Source organism: Microtus oregoni, unplaced genomic scaffold (genome assembly GCF_018167655.1).
Source record: "Microtus oregoni isolate MIOR12 unplaced genomic scaffold, Mior012 000015F_ref0000493, whole genome shotgun sequence".
Taxonomy (NCBI): Eukaryota; Metazoa; Chordata; class Mammalia; order Rodentia; family Cricetidae; genus Microtus; species Microtus oregoni.
The window spans coordinates 20,038,912-20,056,807 of NW_024543074.1; positions in this window are offsets into that span (position 1 = coordinate 20,038,912).

Sequence of the window (17,896 nt, forward strand, 5' to 3'; positions counted from 1 at the left end):
GCTCTGGCAACCATCATCTCCATCATCATAGTTTTGTCTTCTCAAGATGGTCACAGAAACGGGAACATTGCAGCGTAACCTTTTGAGCATGCTCCCTTTCACTCAGCATAATGCCTTTGGGCTCATCGAAGGTAACCCACGTGGCAATAGCTCCTTTTGATTGCAGAGTAGGATTCCACTGTTTGTGCTCCCTGAGGAGAATATTCTGATACCCCTGGATGTTTCTTAGGGAAATCTGAAGCAACTGGTTCAAAATCACAGGGTATATTTTTAAAGACTCCCCCTGCTTAATATTTGCTCAAGAGGGTGATTGATTCCCCCTGATAACCTCCCATCTAGGCATTTGCCATGTGTACACCCCCCACATGGGGCTCAGACGGTCTGCTGGCACTGGAATACAGTTTCTCTCATTCTTCTTGTCTAAGGAAAATTCAGGACTCCATTTTCAGTCACAGATGCCAAAAAAACACCTCCATGCTGCCACCTGGTGGCCACAGCCATAGCCGCGCCCCTTAAGAGGGCCACCAACATCCCTGGTTTCACCGCCAGGAGCCCTTCACACCCCTCATTTCCCTAGTGGAGTCCTGGCGGACACAAAACGTGTTTCTCATCTCAAAGGGAATAAAAGACAGTTTATCCTTGAGCCAAACATAAGTGGCCATAGCCCAGGAGCACAGGTCACCCCAAATACCATGTTCCAACGTAGATGTGATGTTAGGAGATTGTTATAGTTGTAGAAAATAAAAGTAAGTCATGAACCAAGGCATTTTTCCAAATACATAGACAAAAAGATCAGGCAGGTAGGTGGCAGCAGAGCAGAGATGTCAACCCACGATGCTGTCTGATGACACCCTTAGCTTTGGGGTTGGTGGAAGTTAATACTAAGAGCACACACCAGGTAGCTTACCCGATTGTGATGAGGACAGCAGATCAGACCCAGGGCTGGGCAATGAACGGCTATTAAGAGCCATTAAAAGATCAGATAATTATCCTGGCTCTTTAATACCCCAATCTCTATAAATTCTAACCAATCATCATCTTGATTGGAGAAACTTTAACATAGGAGTGGCGTTTCTTGTCTGGGAATGTCAGTTCATAGTTCCCTCTGTTGACTAAGTATCATGTTTTGTTCACACAGAAGGCAAACGTTTATGTCCCCATACGCTAGGAAGGCTGGTTCCTGTAGCTTAGGCAGCAGGAAGGTCAGTCATCCTCGGCTGGATAGAGGGGCTGAGGTGAGCCTGGAAGACACGACTCTCTCAATAATATTGATGACTATAATCATAATATAGATTTGATTTGTCCTGTTTTCTTGGCTTTACAACAGATTCCAGTTTGGAGAGGTGATTTCATTACCACTTTATAAGGAAACCAAATGGCTACATAGGATCGTTTTCACTTTCTTCCCCACAAAACCGCTGTTCTCTCTCGATCCAGGTCTTACTGTGATGGGCGGAAAGAAGGCACCAAACTTAGGAGAAATCAAGATTTCAGAGGTATTATGATTTTTTTTATTTTATGTGTGAGTGTTTTTTGCCTGTTTGTCTGTGTACCACCTGCATGAGGTGCCCACAGAGGGTGTTGGGACAGACATAGAGGTGGATAATAAGTGGCCATTTTTGTTGTTACTACCTCTGTTTTGTTTTTTGAGACAGGCTCTCATCATATAGCTCAAGCTGGCCTCAAACTCACCTTGAAGTTGATTTCCTTGACCTTCTGATCCTGTAGCCTCTGTCTCTCAAATGCTGGGAAACCAAGCATGTGCCACCGAGATAAAGAATGGCCATTATGGCAGCCGAAGATTGCCCGAGATAATTAGTCTCTGAATCCGCAACCTTCCAACTCTCCATAATCCCAGAAGTTCTGTCAGTCATGAGCCTTATAGGATCCTTGAAGTAGGATTTCCCCCTCTGGAATCTGAATTCACAGCCTCTAACTGACCAAGAAGCAAGAACGAATCCAGCAATCGCTATGAATGCAGCCAGCATAGAGGCCTTCTCCTTCCTTACCTACGTATTTTATGTAAAATAGCAAGGAACTGGGATAAGCCCTGATTGTATAGTACCTGAATAGGGCCCCATTCCTTCCCAATTATTAGCTTCAATTGCAAAAACAAGAACAATTAACTTGCCGGGCGATGGTGGCGCACGCCTTTAATCCCAGCACTCGGGAGGCAGAGGCAGGCGGATCTCTGTGAGTTCGAGCCCAGCCTGGTCTACAGAGCTAGTTCCAGGACAGGCTCCAAAGCCACAGAGAAACCAAGTCTTGAAAAAAAAAAAAAAAAAAAAAAAAAGAACAATTAACTTTTCCTTTGTTTACAGCGACGTTGTTCCCCGCTGTGCAGCCAGGATCTAGACTTTCACCTCACCAACTATAACCTGTCACGTGCTCTCGGGAGCCACCTGTGAGCTTCGTAAGGTTTCTTAGCAACTGAAGATAACAGCCTGAAAACCCACCATGTCTCCATCTGTGACCACTGTAAAGGCCCTGTCTGTGACCACTGTAAAGGCCCTGTCTGCCCTCTGTAAAGGCCCCGTCTGTGACCTCTGTAAAGGCCCCATCTGTGACCTCTGTAAAGGCCCCATCTGTGACCTCTGTAAAGGCCCCATCGTCTGTGACCTCTGTAAAGGCCCCGTCTGTGACCACTGTAAACATGAAGTGACCCAGTGCAGCATGTATCAACTTGACACAGGCCAGGAGACATGAGAGAGGAGAGAGTAAATGTTGAGAAGACTGGCCTGGAGACAAGTCTGTGGCATTTTCTTGCTTAATAATTGATGTGGCCACTGTGGGCAATGTCACCCCAGGGCAGAATGGTTCTGGGGTGTACAAGAAAGCAGGCTGGCAGGTCATGGGGAGCAGTAAACAGCTTTCGCTACTCTCTTCCCTGGTATCTATTTTCCCTTAACCTAAAATCTATGTTTAGAATGTCTTAATGAGCCGGGCGGTGGTGGTGCATACCTTTAATCCCAGCACTCGGGAGGCAGAGGCAGGCGGACCTCTGTGAGTTTGAGGCCAGCCTGGTCTACAGAGCTAGTTCCAGGACAGGCTCTAAAGCTACAGAGAAACCCTGTCTCGAAGAAAAAAAAAAACAAAAAAACATGGGGCTGGAGAGATGGCTCAGTAGTTAAGAGCATTGCCTGCTCTTCCAAAGGTCCTGAGTTCAATTCCCGGCAACCACATGGTGGCTCACAACCATCTGTAATGAGGTCTGGTGCCCTCTTCTGGCCTGCAGACATACACACAGACAGAATATTGTATACATAATAAATAAATAAATATTTTTTTAAAATGTCTTAATGATATGGCCACGGTAGTGTGTGCCTTAAGTGTCATCACTCTGGAGGCAGAGGCTGGTGGATATTTGAGTTCAAGGCCAGCCTGGTCTACAGAACAAATTCCAGGGCAGCTAGGGTTACACAGTGAAACCCTGTCTCGGGTAGGGACAGGGAGGAGTAGTCTTAATAAGTCCTAACTCTGCTTCATACTTGTTTATCCTGAAATTCTTTTCAGCTAAGAATTCTAGGTTCTGGGCTGGAGAGATGACTCAGAGGTTAAGAGCACTACCTACTCTTCCAGAGGTCCTGAGTTTAGTTCCCAGCAACCACATGGTAGCTCATAACCATTTATAATGAGATCTGGTGCCGTCTCCTGGTGTGTGTGCAGGCATGCACGCTAAATAAATAAATATTTTAAAAAAGAATTCTAGGTTTGCTTGAATGGAACTTTCTGAAAAGAACTTGGGGGCTGCTGTGAGTGACAGCACAGAGCTATGTCTCTGTGCCTGCCATTGATGACATTTGTCTTTTCTTAGCCAGATGCAATGGTGTGCGCTGCTATCCCAGCTCTCCCAGATGTGTGTGCACTGCTATCCCAGCTCTCCCAGATGTGGTGTGTGCATTGCTGTCCCAGCTCTCCCAGATGTGCGTACACTGCTGTCCCAGCTCTCCCAGATGTGGTGTGTGCATTGCTGTCCCAGCTCTCCCAGATGTGGTGAGTACACCGCTATCCCTGCTCTCCCAGATGTGCGCGCACTGCTATCCCAGCTCTCCCAGATGTGCGCGCACTGCTGTCCCAGCTCTCCCAGATGTGTGTGCACTGCTATCCCAGCTCTCCCAGATGTGGTGTGTGCATTGCTGTCCCAGCTCTCCCAGATGTGTGTGCACTGCTATTCCAGCTCTCCCAGATGTGTGTGCACTGCTATCCCAGCTCTCCCAGATGTGCGCGCACTGCTATCCCAGCTCTCCCAGATGTGGTGCGTACACTGCTATCCCAGCTCTCCCAGATGTGGTGCGTACACTGCTATCCCAGCTCTCCCAGATGTGGTGCGTACACTGCTATCCCAGCTCTCCCAGATGTGGTGCGTACACTGCTATCCCAGCTCTCCCAGATGTGGTGTGTACACTGCTGTCCCAGCTCTCCCAGGTGTGCGCACACTGCTATCCCAGCTCTCCCAGATGTGGTGCGTACACTGCTATCCCAGCTCTCCCAGATGTGGTGCGTACACTGCTATCCCAGCTCTCCCAGATGTGTTGCGTACACTGCTGTCCCAGCTCTCCCAGATGTGGTGTGTACACTGCTGTCCCAGCTCTCCTGATGCAGTGGTGTACACTGCAATCCTAGCCCTCAGGTGTCTAAGGCTCAGGGATTCTAGATCAGCTTGAGACTCTCTCTCTTCTTTTAAGTCTTTTTTATTTTCTTTTAGTCCTCTGACTCTAAGATAGAGTAGATTCTCTTAGAGTTGAGATGGAGGAGCTCTTTTAGGGTTGCACTTCAGTGTTGCTTCCAAAATAGTTACCTCAACCAGTGACTAAGGACTCACTAAAGCATCCTGTGTTTCTCTTCTCAAAATGGCTCCCCTGCTCACTGTGTGTGGAAGGTGGCCGAAGTGGCCACTATCACCACCCCACCTCGGTATATGTGCCTTTCACTTCTCCCATTTCTTTTCTTGCAGCTATGTTAGTGCTGTGACTTCTTCTGACCAATGGAAAGAGGTAGGAATAGCTCCACCCCAGCCTTAGCCCTTCAGAGGACACAGAGGGCCCAAGAGGTGGATCAGCCGGAAGGCATTTAGTGCACTTCCAGAGGACCCGAGTTCAGAGCATCCACAACAAGCAGTCACACCGTCTGTAACACCAGCTTCAAGGGATCCAGTGCCCTCTCCCTGCTTCTCTGGGCATCTGCACACATATGGTACACATACAGACATATACATAAGTAAAAACGAACAGTAAGGTCTGGAAAGGTGGCTTGCTGGTAAGAGCACTGTCTGCTCCTTCAGACAACCAAGATCCCAGCATCCATGTGGTGGGTCACAATGACTATAACTCCACTTCCAGGACATGATTCCCTCTTGACCTCTGTGGGCACCTATATGTATGTGGTACCCATACACACCTGCAGGAACACACACAAACATATAAATTAATAAACAGATTTTTAAAAATCAGTCTTTAAAAAAAGGACAGGAAAACAAAAATTGCGGCTCTCACTCTCCCTGAAGAAGTCAAGCAGATGCTAAATAAATGTGGGGAGACTTTCAAAGGGCAGACCTTGTGAGGAGACCAAGGCACCCTAAGTTCTACTATTTGGAGAGCTACCTCAAAAATAAATAATAAAGGGCTGGAGAGATGGCTCAGAGGTTAAGAGCATTGCCTGCTCTTCCAAAGGTCCTGAGTTCAATTCCCAGCAACCACATGGTGGCTCACAACCATCTGTAATGAGGTCTGGTGCCCTCTTCTGGCCTGCAGGCATACACACAGACAGAATATTGTATACATAATAAATAAATAAATAAATATTAAAAAAATAAAAATGAATAAATAATAAAAAGACAGATATATGCTAGATATTGGTAAGGCAGACTGGTTTATTCAAGTCTGAGCTAGAGAAAAGTCCATCTTTTTGGGGGATCTAAATTTTCAGGGGGTTATAGAACAGGTAGGAAATCCTGAGCATGCTCCCTAGGAAGCATTCTTTCACTGAAGCTCAAGCTCCCCCTTTTTCTGTGAACATCTACTGGACTAGATCCTTTGAAGGTCAAGTTCAAGCTGGATATGCGGGTACAGTTCTGTCATCTCAGCAGCTGGGAGCCAGAGAAAGATAACCTTGCAAATTTGAGGGCAGCCTGATCTATGTAGTGAGTTCCAGGAATGCCAAGGTGCATAGCAAGACCTTGGATCAAAAAGGGGTGGGGTGTGGAGTGGGGAAATACCTCAGCAGGTACGAGGTGTGTGCAGGCAAACTGCATGCATGAGGACTGCAGCTCAGGTCCCAGCATCCACTTCCTTAACAAGCCTGCTGTGGACCTGTGCAGGCCTTAAGGCCAGCACATAAGGGAATTGATAGAGGAGAGCTGCGCCTTGCTGGCTGCCAGCCTAGCTGAAAATATGAGCTGCAAGTTCAGGGAGAGAACTTGTTTCAGATGAATGAGGCAGACTGTGGTAGAGGGGGACACCTGGTGCCAGTGCCCCTCTTTTTCCCATTCCCTTTTGCACAATAAAAAAAAAAATCCCTCCACGTGAGCCCTGTTGCATGCCATCTTTCTCGTGTGCTGTTTTTTTTTGGGGGGGGGGTTGTTTTTAGTTACAACAGCTTATTACCATTGGTTAATAAAAAAACTGATTTGGCCAATATCCAGGTAGAATATAGCTAGGCAGAAAATCCAAGCAGAGACGGGGGGGGGGAGTGGAGTCAGAAAGATCCCAACTGTCACCAGGGAAGCAAGATATGAGGTAACAAGCCTTGAGCCTTGTGGTAAAATATAGACTAATAGAAATGGGTTAATTTAGTTGTAAGAGCTATTTAATAATAAGCCCGAGCCATTGGCCAAATAGTTTGTAATCAATATAAAGTCTCAGAGTGGTTATTTGGGAACTGGCAGGTGCACCTCCAGTTACAGGTGGAAATAACAGGCCTTTCCTTTTTCTTTTCCACTTTACATGACACATCAAAGTCAATGGGTGAAAAACAAAACCATGTGTTTCTCGCAGCAAAGCACCGTGTAGACACCACTCTATTTCTCATGAAGCCTCTAAGCATTAGGTAAATGTCACAAGCCATGGTTTGTGTTGCTGTTATTCACCCAGACCAGCCACCATCTCCACACAGCAGACAGATGGCAGAGCCTCCCCCAGCCACCTCATCCTGGCTCCCTCACCCACAGGACAGGGAGCAGTCATAATACCTGGCTATGTTGAGCTACCAAATTTGAATTTGTTTCTGTCTTTATTAAATCCAGAAATGAACCATGGGAACCCCAGGAAACAAGTGTCAGGAGCCATTTCCCCAAAAAAGTATTGCAGGGACTATTGTCCTCCATTTCCCCCAAAAAGTATTGCAGGGACCATTGTCCTGGGGATGTTTGCAGAGAGCCCCACACCCCAACTGTATTGAGAACTGTTTGTTGGTGGAGCCCACCCCACACCCAACTGTCTTGAGCTATCTGTTAGCGGAACCTGCCCCACATTCCAACTATCTAGAGAACTGTTTGTGGTTGGAATCACAAAAGGAACCATTCTGCTTGCATAGAGAACTAGGTGTGTCAACTCGTGACCTCCTGACCCACCAATCGTGACCTGACCGATCTTGACCTCCTGACCAAGGACTCGAGACCGGCTTGGACCAAGATCCCTTCCTGCCCTGGCCGTGCCCCTGCCCCCATCCCAACCCAAATTCCTCATCCAGGGGCTATATAAGCCGCAACCATGACGCTAATAAACGGAGGCTTTGACAACAGGTCTTGCTTGGCCTAGTTCCTCTTTCTTGCCCATGTCCTTTTCAGATAGCGCCTCTTCGGGACCCTGGACTAACTGACCCGCCAGGGCAGTTACAGACAAGGTCTCACATTTTTAAGAGGCAGCTTTTGCCTTGTTTCTTCTCCGGGCTCAACTTGTCTCTGTGCCTCTCATAAAAAACTCAGGGCTCAGTGTGCTTATGGGATGACTACTCTGATCATTTAAGGTTAGCCTTGAATTCACTATGTAATTGAGGATAGCTCCGAACTTCCATTCCTCCTGCCTCTACCTCCCAAGCACTGGCTGGAATTATAGGAGCACAATAATAAGTTATTATTATTAAATATAACTTGAAAACAATAAATAGGGGCTGGAGAAATGACTCAGAAGTTAAGAGCACAGACTTCTCTTGCAGAGGACCCAGGTATTGTTCCCAGCATCCACCATATGTAGTTCTGGTTTTGGGAGATCAAATACCATCTTCTGGCTGTGACAAGCACTACACAAACACGGCACACTTAACAGACACGCAAGCAAAACACTCTTACATCTAACATAAAAAATAAATCTTGCCAGGTGGTAGTGGCGCACACCTTTAATCCTAGCACTCACTTGGGAGGCAGAGGCAGGCAGATCTCTGAGTTCAAGGCCACCCTGGGTTACAGAGTGAGTTCCAGAACTGACTCCAAAGCTTTCCAGAGAAACCTTGTCTCGAAAAAAGAAAAGAAACCCTGTCTCCAAAAATCAAATAAATAACAAATCTCTAAAAATAGAAATAAGCTTGCTACATATTAGCTTCTTTTATAGGAAATAACTGTTGGTTTTGAAATCGTATCCTCCTGCCTCAGCTTTCGGGTAGTCTTTTTGATGCTACATCGAAACTTTCTAAGTAGTGATAAAATAGCAACCTCTTGCAGGGACATGAGGTGAAGTTCACACACCCTTAATCTACCAAGCCCATTAACCATTGAGTTTCTCTCTCACTTATTAAACAACGTCTCTCACTTCCTTATGACTTATCACAGGGAAAACCCGAGCAGCTGCAGAACAATGTTATGATGACTACCCGGACAAACTGGCCATTGACCGGTCTTACACAGGAAAGTCCCACCACGAGGAAGAAAGTTCACAGAGCACCATCCTCCTAACAAATCCCCGCCCCCTCCAATGGCCCGCTGACTTCGTCTGCAGTGGCCTGGGTTTCCTCGGCCCCATTTCTAATTGAGCTTCTGCTTGGCAGTTCCTACTCTAGCCTCCGTTTTCATTTCTGTGCTCACTGGGACAAGTTCCCTGGCATTCCCTGGCATCTGGTGACGCCGGTGAGTTGGGGAGTGGATGCCAGCGCGGGTGCAATGCGCTGGACCTGGGGCCTCCAGACGGGAATCGGGCTGTAGCGTCCCCTGCAGGAGAGGAGACATTCCGGAAACTTTAGTGCTCCCCCTTCACTTAGAATGTCTGCACAGTGGGACCCAAAGAAACTCCCCCAGGAATCCAATGCTGCAAAGGCAAAGGCAGGTGCTCCATCTCTCCCTCCCCCCTTTCATCCCTCTGCCCCACTCCTCCCTTTCCCGCTTTCTAAATTCCAAAGTACATAAGCTTTCTTGTCTTTCTTCTCAGATGGGGAATTCCCAGGATACTTAGTCAGCTGGCTAGCGGTTGACACCTTCACTTATGACCCTGAAGCCTGGTAGAGTTTCTGTTTCTGGCTGAGTTGGAAGAGTGCACCCCACTTTTCCCTAGAATTCTTCTCTTTTCTCTCTTAATTCCCATTCAAGTTAGGACACAAGATGCTGACCCATGGTGCTTGAGTTGGGGCACAGAACTTTGGACCCCTTTGAATCTTGGTATCAAATGTCCTAAGAGTAAAGATGCTATAGTCCTACTGTGGTCAAGCCAAGGAGCAGCAGGAGGCAGACCTCCCTAGGACTGGCCATCCTGGACTAAAAAAAGTCACTGGCAGGTGACTGAGGTGGCATGTCAAAGTCCCTTGGTGAGGTTTTTCTATTTCTTCCTTTCCACAATGGCTCCCATTTCTCTCATGGGAGCCTTCTCTCTGAACAGCCTTTGCGAAAAGAATTCCTGATTGCTGTTAGGTCCAAAGTGGGACCCCAAAAGGGCAGTGTTAGTGTCAACATCAAAGTGGGACCCCAAAAGGCAGTGCTCATGACAACCTCCTAGAAGGACTTTGGCTGGTGAACACAAACCAAAACCAAAGGCAGGTTTCTGTCTACCAGGAACGTCCCTTAATACATTATCTCCCTTAATCTACTCCAAAGGTCAGCTACCAAGGCAAAGCCATCTAGTTCCGGGTCAGTCATGCCGGGATCAGCTCAAAAACCTCTCCCTTTGCTGACTGCCACATAAAATCTGCCTCCTCCTCCCACCATTTTGCTCTTCTCTGCCACCCCCCAAGACAGCCATGGCAGTTTGATCCCCACCAAACCTTTCTTTCTACCCGCAGGGAAGTCTAGTTTGATGGTTTCACTGTGCCCTCAGTGGCCCGCCGCCCGGCTCCTGCACTTACTACATGCCCTCCCTTGCAGTCTTTGACCAATCCAGCTGAGCCCCGCCAGTGTGAGAGCCCCCTTCAGGACCCAGAATGCAATCTCTTGAAGCCAAGGCTCTCCACCTACTGCCTCTGCTTCTGAAACACATACTGAGGCTGGAGAGATGACTCAGAGATTAAGAGCACTGGCTGCTCTTACAGAGGACCAGGGTTCAGTTCCCAGTACCCATATAATGGCTCACAACAGTCTGTAACTCCAGTTCCGGTGAATCTGATGCCTTCTTCTGGCGTCTGTGGACACCAGGCATGCAGATGGTGCATAGGCAAACATTCACACGTGAGATAAAGATGACTAAGTCATTGCAACACCTTGTACTACCTATTTGGTTGTTTCTTTTTGCTTTTGTCCATTGTTTTTAAGACAGAGTCTCCTGTAGTCCAGGCTAGCCTTGAATTCCTTGACCTTCCTGTCATACTTTCCGAGACCATCCAAGGTCATCCAAATACCCAAGACTGGACGCACAAGGAGGTCTGCAGGGAAGAAATGGAACTTTTCCTTGCTGTGTTATTGGGAGTCAGCCTCGACAAAATTACCTTTCTTCCAAAGTGGAGGCATGGGAATTTAGAAATATAGTAAAGAATACAAAGACATAAACAAAAATAATAAAATGCAGAAACCATAGGATAGTGTCGGGAGGGAATTTCAGTGAGTACTGAAAACTCGTCTGTGTTTAATTTCCATCAGTTTAATATATCCCTGATTTCAAAGGGTAGGAGCAGAACAAAAGGACTACATTAACATATAAATTGAAAGTCAGGAAGTATATTCAACACTCACGCCCTAGACCAAATACTCTGTAGGCAAACCACTCCCTGGTGGAATCCCAAGTTATTTTTATAAAGGGAACTAGAACCTAGTTGGATCCTTAGACTCTTGTTTTAGGTAGGAACCAACTACTTCCCTATTTCAGAAACTAGCCACACCTGTTTACAATAGTCTTTTTTTTTTTTTGGTTTTTCGAGACAGGGTTTCTCTGTGGCTTTGGAGCCTGTCCTGAGACTAGCTCTGTAGACCAGGCTGGTCTCGAACTCACAGAGATCCACCTGCCTCTGCCTCCCGAGTGCTGGGATTACAGGCGTGCGCCAACATCGCCCGGCTACAATAGTCTTGAGAGAGCAGAATTCTGATTTACAACTAGGTGGGACCTTTGAGTTAGAAGCACAATAATGTCAAATGAACTAAAAATAAATCCCAAACTCTCTGACCTTTGGCCTCTTTGGGCCTCCACACTGTGTAACTGGGTAGAAAGTAGAGCATAAGTAGACCAGTAAATCATGGAAGATAGCATCCAAGTGATCACTTAGGGAAGAGACAAGAACCCAGCTATTCTCTCCTTTTCAAAGACTGGGTTATTTTGTTTTTATTCTTTTGGTGTGCATGCACGTGCCTGGCATGATGTGGGTGCTGGAACTGTTATTCTTTTAATGATATGATAGGGGGGACAGGTCCCAGGAAGGATTCAGGGGACCCCCAGGCCTTGGCGAGTCCCGAGGCCTTGGCGGCTGAGAGACAGATAGATACATCATGCAGAGAGAGTTTGGGTATAGAGTTTATTTAGTGGGTTATGGAAGGAAAAGGAAAAGGGGAGAGGGGGAAGAAGAGAGAGAGGCGGTGTGGGGGAGATGGGGGGAAAGGGAGAGAACAGAAGTTACCTCTTGGGGGGGAGTGCATGCTGGAGGAGGCAGGAGATCCACTTGCCTCTGCAGAAGGGGAGGGTTGGGAGTGGATGGGGCTTCTCTCTCTCTCTCTCTCTCTCTCTCTCTCTCTCTTTCTCTCTTTGGTTTTTTGAGACAAGGTTTCTCTGTAGGTTTCTCTGTAGCTTTGGAACCTGTCCTGGAACAAGCTCTTGTAGACCAGGCTGGCCTCAAACTCAGAGAGATCCACCTGCCTCTACCTCCCTAGTGCTGGGATTAAAGGTGTGCAGGCAGTGGTGGCTGGGGCTTGTCTTTTAAAGAGACAGGATACCCAGGTAACAGGACAGGCCTGTACATCATAACAGGAACCAAACTCAGGTCCTCTGCAAGAGCAGCAAGTGCTCTTAACCACTGAGACAGCTCTCTAGTGCCTTTCCTTTTTCTGATTTTTGCTATGAATTTGGCTGTTTTAATTGGCTTCTGGAGGACAAGTAGTTGAACCTGGCTTCTTGGGGTAAAGCCTATAACCCCACGTTTACTAGCAAAAGCCTGGCATCTCTGTTTTCATTTGGTATCTGAACTTTGGAGGCAGAAAGGTCACCGTCCTTAACCTTTCCTCTTGAACCATCTTGAGTCCCAGGAAGAGCAAACTTTTAAGCCAGATCATGCCCCCAGAAGAGGAAATGGCTGCGGGATCAATAATGAGAAGACGATTGACAGATTAACAACAACCTATTGGATCATCTTGCTAAGTCCTCGATGGGCTGGACCACACCTTGACTGGGACTGCTGAGTTATGCACATCTCTTATCCATCGAAGGGTCCTGAAGATGGACTTGAGGTCATTGTGAGGAAGACAGGAAAACTGTGAGGCCATGGGAGAGCAAGAATAAGAAGAGAGTCTGGCTTGTCTGTCCTGCTGACAGGCTGAAAATTTTCAGCCACCACGGGTAAAGCCAAAACTGCTCCCAGAGACAACCTCCAGTTTTCTGGAGACATCTTGTCAAGGATGTAAAAGGCAGGTCTTGTGCATGGCCTCTAGCGTGCTTTCCTTCTCCCTGAGCCTGCATGGCACCTCACATTCGCCTCCCGACTTTGTTCTTTATTTTTTTTCACTTTGTTGCCCCTGCTATCCTGAATCTTGCTGTGTAGATCTGACCAACTCACAGAGGTCTGCCTGCCTCCTGAGTGTTGGGTTAGGTGTGCATGGCACCCTGCTGAAATTCTTTAAATTTTAGCCATGTTGCAAGCTACACTCTGAGCAATGTTAAAAGATAGGCTTCTTGGCAGTTTTAAAGATAACTCCAGAGCCACTGAAGTCCTCCATCTATCCCTCTGTGAAGAAGTGTTTCTGGAGCAGCCACTCGTCCTATCAGGTTCTTTCTTTCTCCCTCTCACCCAGAATCGTCTCTCCTGCTTTTAATAAATCCAACTGTTTTGACATTTGGCTCACTCTGACATTAACTTCTCCGTCAAAGCCATGAGTTTTGCCTGGGTGGAGTCTCCAAAATGAGCACGTCTGGCAGGTGTCTCCACTGTGACGTGGAGATGTGTCTCTTCGGCTGGTGATCACTAGGCCCCTCTATTTGTTCCCCTTCCCAACATGGCCACCCAGCATAACCTTCCTCTGCTTTCACTATGACTTGCCTCTTTAATTGGCTTGTTTGGAAAAGGGTTTCTAAGACTCCGTGGTGGGGCTACAAGAGTCCAATCTTTTACCCGAAAATTTTCCATAACAAATGAGCAAGTCAAGCCAGCCTCAGTCATGCCCCAGCTTCAAGAAAGCCCTTTACACTTTATGTATACAAAAGACTAGGTTGGGCTTAGGGGTCTTAAGTCCCTAAACTGGGACATATCTAGAGATAATGTCTCGTTTTTCCAAACTACAAATGACCCAGGGCACAGGGGTGGGGGATGTGAGGGCAGGGACATGGCACTGTTCAAACACAGGAACTGAAACTATTCAGCTATTATAATGACGATGTTTCCTCCAGATTGAACACATCCGTCATTATTCTGAAGCAGAGTATTGGTGATGAACCTAATAGACCTGGGGTTCTCAACCTGTGGGTCGCGACCCCATAGGCACCACATACCTGATATCCTGCATAACCGATATTTACATTATGATTCATAACAGTTGCAAAATTACAGTTATGAGGTAGCAACTAAATAATTTTATGGTTGGGGGTCACCACAACATGAGGAACTATATTAAAGGGTCACAGCGTTAGGAAGATTGGGAACTACTGCACGAGACCATCACAAGATAGGGCTTATCAATATTCCATCATGGAAGGAAGGGGGAAGTCACAACTGAGCCCCTAAAATTCCAATCACAACTGCTGGGAGTGGGGTCTCTCAGTGATTCACCTGCCTCACATCCTATTAGACAGGTGGCTAAGGATGCTTGCCTACTTTTCTCTTAATTCTCCTTCCAAAGACACAGCTGCTTGCAGACCTCCACTGACCTAATGTGACTACACCCCCTGCTAGTACAAATCCCTAAACAGGTGGCAATAACTCACTTCAAGGGACATCAGTGGGATGGATCCTAAGTCAGTCAAGGCGATGATGTGAAAAGCTAGGGCCAATGACATGGCTGAGTAGGTAAATGCACTTGCCACCAAGCCTGATGACCTGAGCACTTTGGCACATAAACACAAACACAATAAAAATAAATAAATGTTCCCCCCCCCCAAAAAAAAAGCTTTAAAATTTGGAACAATTCAGAACTTTAAAAAAATGCAAAACTCGAGCAGGGCGGTGGTGGCGCATGCCTTTAATCCCAGCACTTGGGAGGCAGAGGCAGGTGGATCTCTGTGAGTTCGAGGCCAGCCTGGTCTACAAGAGCTAGTTCCAGGACAGGAACCAAAAAGCTACAGAGAAACCCTGTCTCGAAAATCCAAAGAAAAAAAAAATGCAAAACTCATAGTCAATTCTTTGGGCAGCCACGTACATTTGTGACCATAGCCCCAGATGCCCTCACTCAGTCTAAATACCCAGCATTCCTCCTCAGAAGTATGTGCCAATCTCTCTGTGCTGAGGAAATGTTTAAACAACACTCATCTTCTGTGGTCCTTGTTCCTCAATGCTCAGCATCCTACAGAGCCCTGATTCTGCCCAGGAGCCACCCGAGAAGCCTTCCCAGGGTTGCATCTCTTGCGGAGTTCATACAAAACTTCAGATTGCCTAAGACTTGGGTACAATGATAACCAACACAACAAGGACACTGCCCTGGGGGACACCTGGACTACTGGTAGAGTACTGGTACACGCCAGTATAAGCATGCTAGAAAACTAATTCCTGCCGGATGGTGGTGGCTCACGCCTTTAATCCCAGCACTTGGGAGGCAGAGGCAGGTGGATCTCTGTGAGTTTGAGCCTGGTCTACAGAACGAGTTCCAGGACAACCATGGCTACACAGCTAGCTTTTTAAAATAATTTTTTAAATTATGTGTTTGTATGTGGGTATGTGCACATGCGTGGAGTTGTGTGCAGAGGTCAGAGGTGCCAGATCCCCCAGAGCTAGAATTACAGGCAATTGTGAGCCACCAGATGTGGCTCTCACTCTGGTCAATGCCGGAGCAGTGGGTGTGCTCAGCTACTGAGCCATGGTTTCAGCCCCATTATAATGTATGTTTTAAGTTATTGGTTTTGTTTTTAAAATTATTACTGTGTGTGCATGATGTGTGAATATGAGCTTGAATGTGGTCAGAGGACAACCTTACGGAGTTGGCTTTCTCTTTGCTCCTTAACGCAGAATCAAGGGCTCAAACTCAAGTCGACAGGCTTGCACAGCAAGTGCGTTTACCTGCTACGCCATCTTGCCAGCCCCTAGGACATACCTTGATTGATAGGGTGGCTTAGTTCACCATTTGGTCACATTAAAATCTTTAACTAAAACCCTCAAAAACACTGGAGATGAACTAGCTGGCTTCCTACTGTCACTAAATCCCATGGTCAGTACTGAAACAAAAAACAAGAGCATTTGATTTCTTATTAGCAGAACAAGGAGGGGGGTGTGTGCTCCTGAATGCCACCTGCTACACTTCAGTCGAAGCTCAGGACAAGTAGAAGTTCCTATTAAAGAAACAGAATGGCCATTACGAGGTGATAAAGGCACCTACGGAAGGCTTGCACCAAATGCTGCTTCATTTGTACCTGGCTTCTGGCACTGACCATGGTTCAACTTTAGCCATATGGTTAACATGTTGTAGAGGGGGGCTTCTCTACACTGTCATCTTCAAATCAAACTGATGTTGATACATGGTCCACCCACTGCAGACACAGCCTATGCCATGGATCTCATGCCCAAGCCATCAGGTGGGGACAGCAATTGCAAAGCAGCCCTGAAGCTGGCCTTCACATGCCACTGCTTTCTTAAGAACAAGAAGGAGGGCTGGAGAGATGGCTCAGCGGTTAAGAGCACTGCCTGTTCTTCCAAAGGTCCTGAGTTCAATTCCCAGCAACCACATGGTGGCTCAAAACCATCCGTAATGAGATCTGGTACTCTCTTCTAGCATGTGGGCATACATGCAGACAGAATACTGTACACATAAGGAAAAAAAAAAGAACAAGAAGGAATGGCTGGGGGCAGACGGCTCAGATATGCAACCATTAAGACCTGAGTTCAGATCCCCCAGCACCCGCATAAAAGCTGGGCTCACCGGTACACACCCGAAACCCCACTACTGGCTGGTGGTGGTGTGTGTATGTGTGTGTGTGGCAGGAGGGGGGCATGAGTTAGATCCCCGGAATTTGCTGGCAGCCAGTCAGTAAACCAGTGAGCTCTCAGGTTCAGTGAGAGACCCTGTCTCAAAATAGAAAGTGGTGAGCAAGAGAGGAAGACAACATCAACCTCTGCCCTCCTTATGCATGTGCGCACATGCACACACACACACTCACAGGCACAAACACAGGCACACACACATACACACGACTGGGATAAAATGACAGGGACACAGTCATGAGATTCACTTGTTTTTCTCCTTCGCTATCAATAAACGACATGTGCCTGTCCCTTATTCCTTATTTTAACAAAAGGGAACACCTCTCCAGATACAGGATGATGCCGTATGTCTCAGGGATAACCTGGACACTGATCTGTATCCTACACAGGAAAGTCCTCTTACAACTAAGGTACCTCCATATCCCTGTGAGTGGAGCCCCAGGTCCCCAAATCAGTGCTATTCCCTTTTTCAATTAAAACCTCTATGTAAACCAAGTGTGGTGGTGCACGCCTTTAATCCCAGCACTTGGGAGGCAGAGCAGGCAGCTCTCTATGAGTTTGAGGCCAGCCTAGCCTACAGAGAGAGTTCCAGGACAGCCAAGGCTATACCAAGAAACTCTGTCTCAAAACAAACAAACAAAAAAACCCCTTCTACCTAAGGTCAAGCATGGTGTCACACATGGCCACCCTGCTCCCATGATCACCAACAATAATGATTGGTCCTTGGGCTCAGAGGGGTTGGACAACAGCAATGGGGACAGAGGTGACTCAGCTCTGCTCTTACCCCTTTGCCTTGCCCTCATCTGGGAGGGCAGACCTGGCCGTGGCCACTGTCGTCCAGCAGGGGGCCAGCACCTGGTCATCTCTGAGGAATGATCCTCCTGGCAGGCGGAAGTCTGACTTTCTCAGTCCTGAGCACTGTTTGACAGCATGCAGTAAAGGAACAATCCATGTTCAGAGACCAGCAGTCAAGAAGAAATAACGGGGCCCTGCAATAAAGTGCCAACTGCTCTCGCAGAAGACCCAGGTTTGGTTACCAGCACCCTCATCAGGCAGCTCATAGCTGTCTACAACTCAACGAAGTCAATGTCCTCTGGCCTCCGAGGGCACCTGAACATACATGGTACACATGAACTTATGCAGGCATACACACATAAATAAAATATATTAATCTTTTTTTAAAAAAAAAAAGTCATCAAGATGACTCAGCAGAGAAAGGCATTTGCCA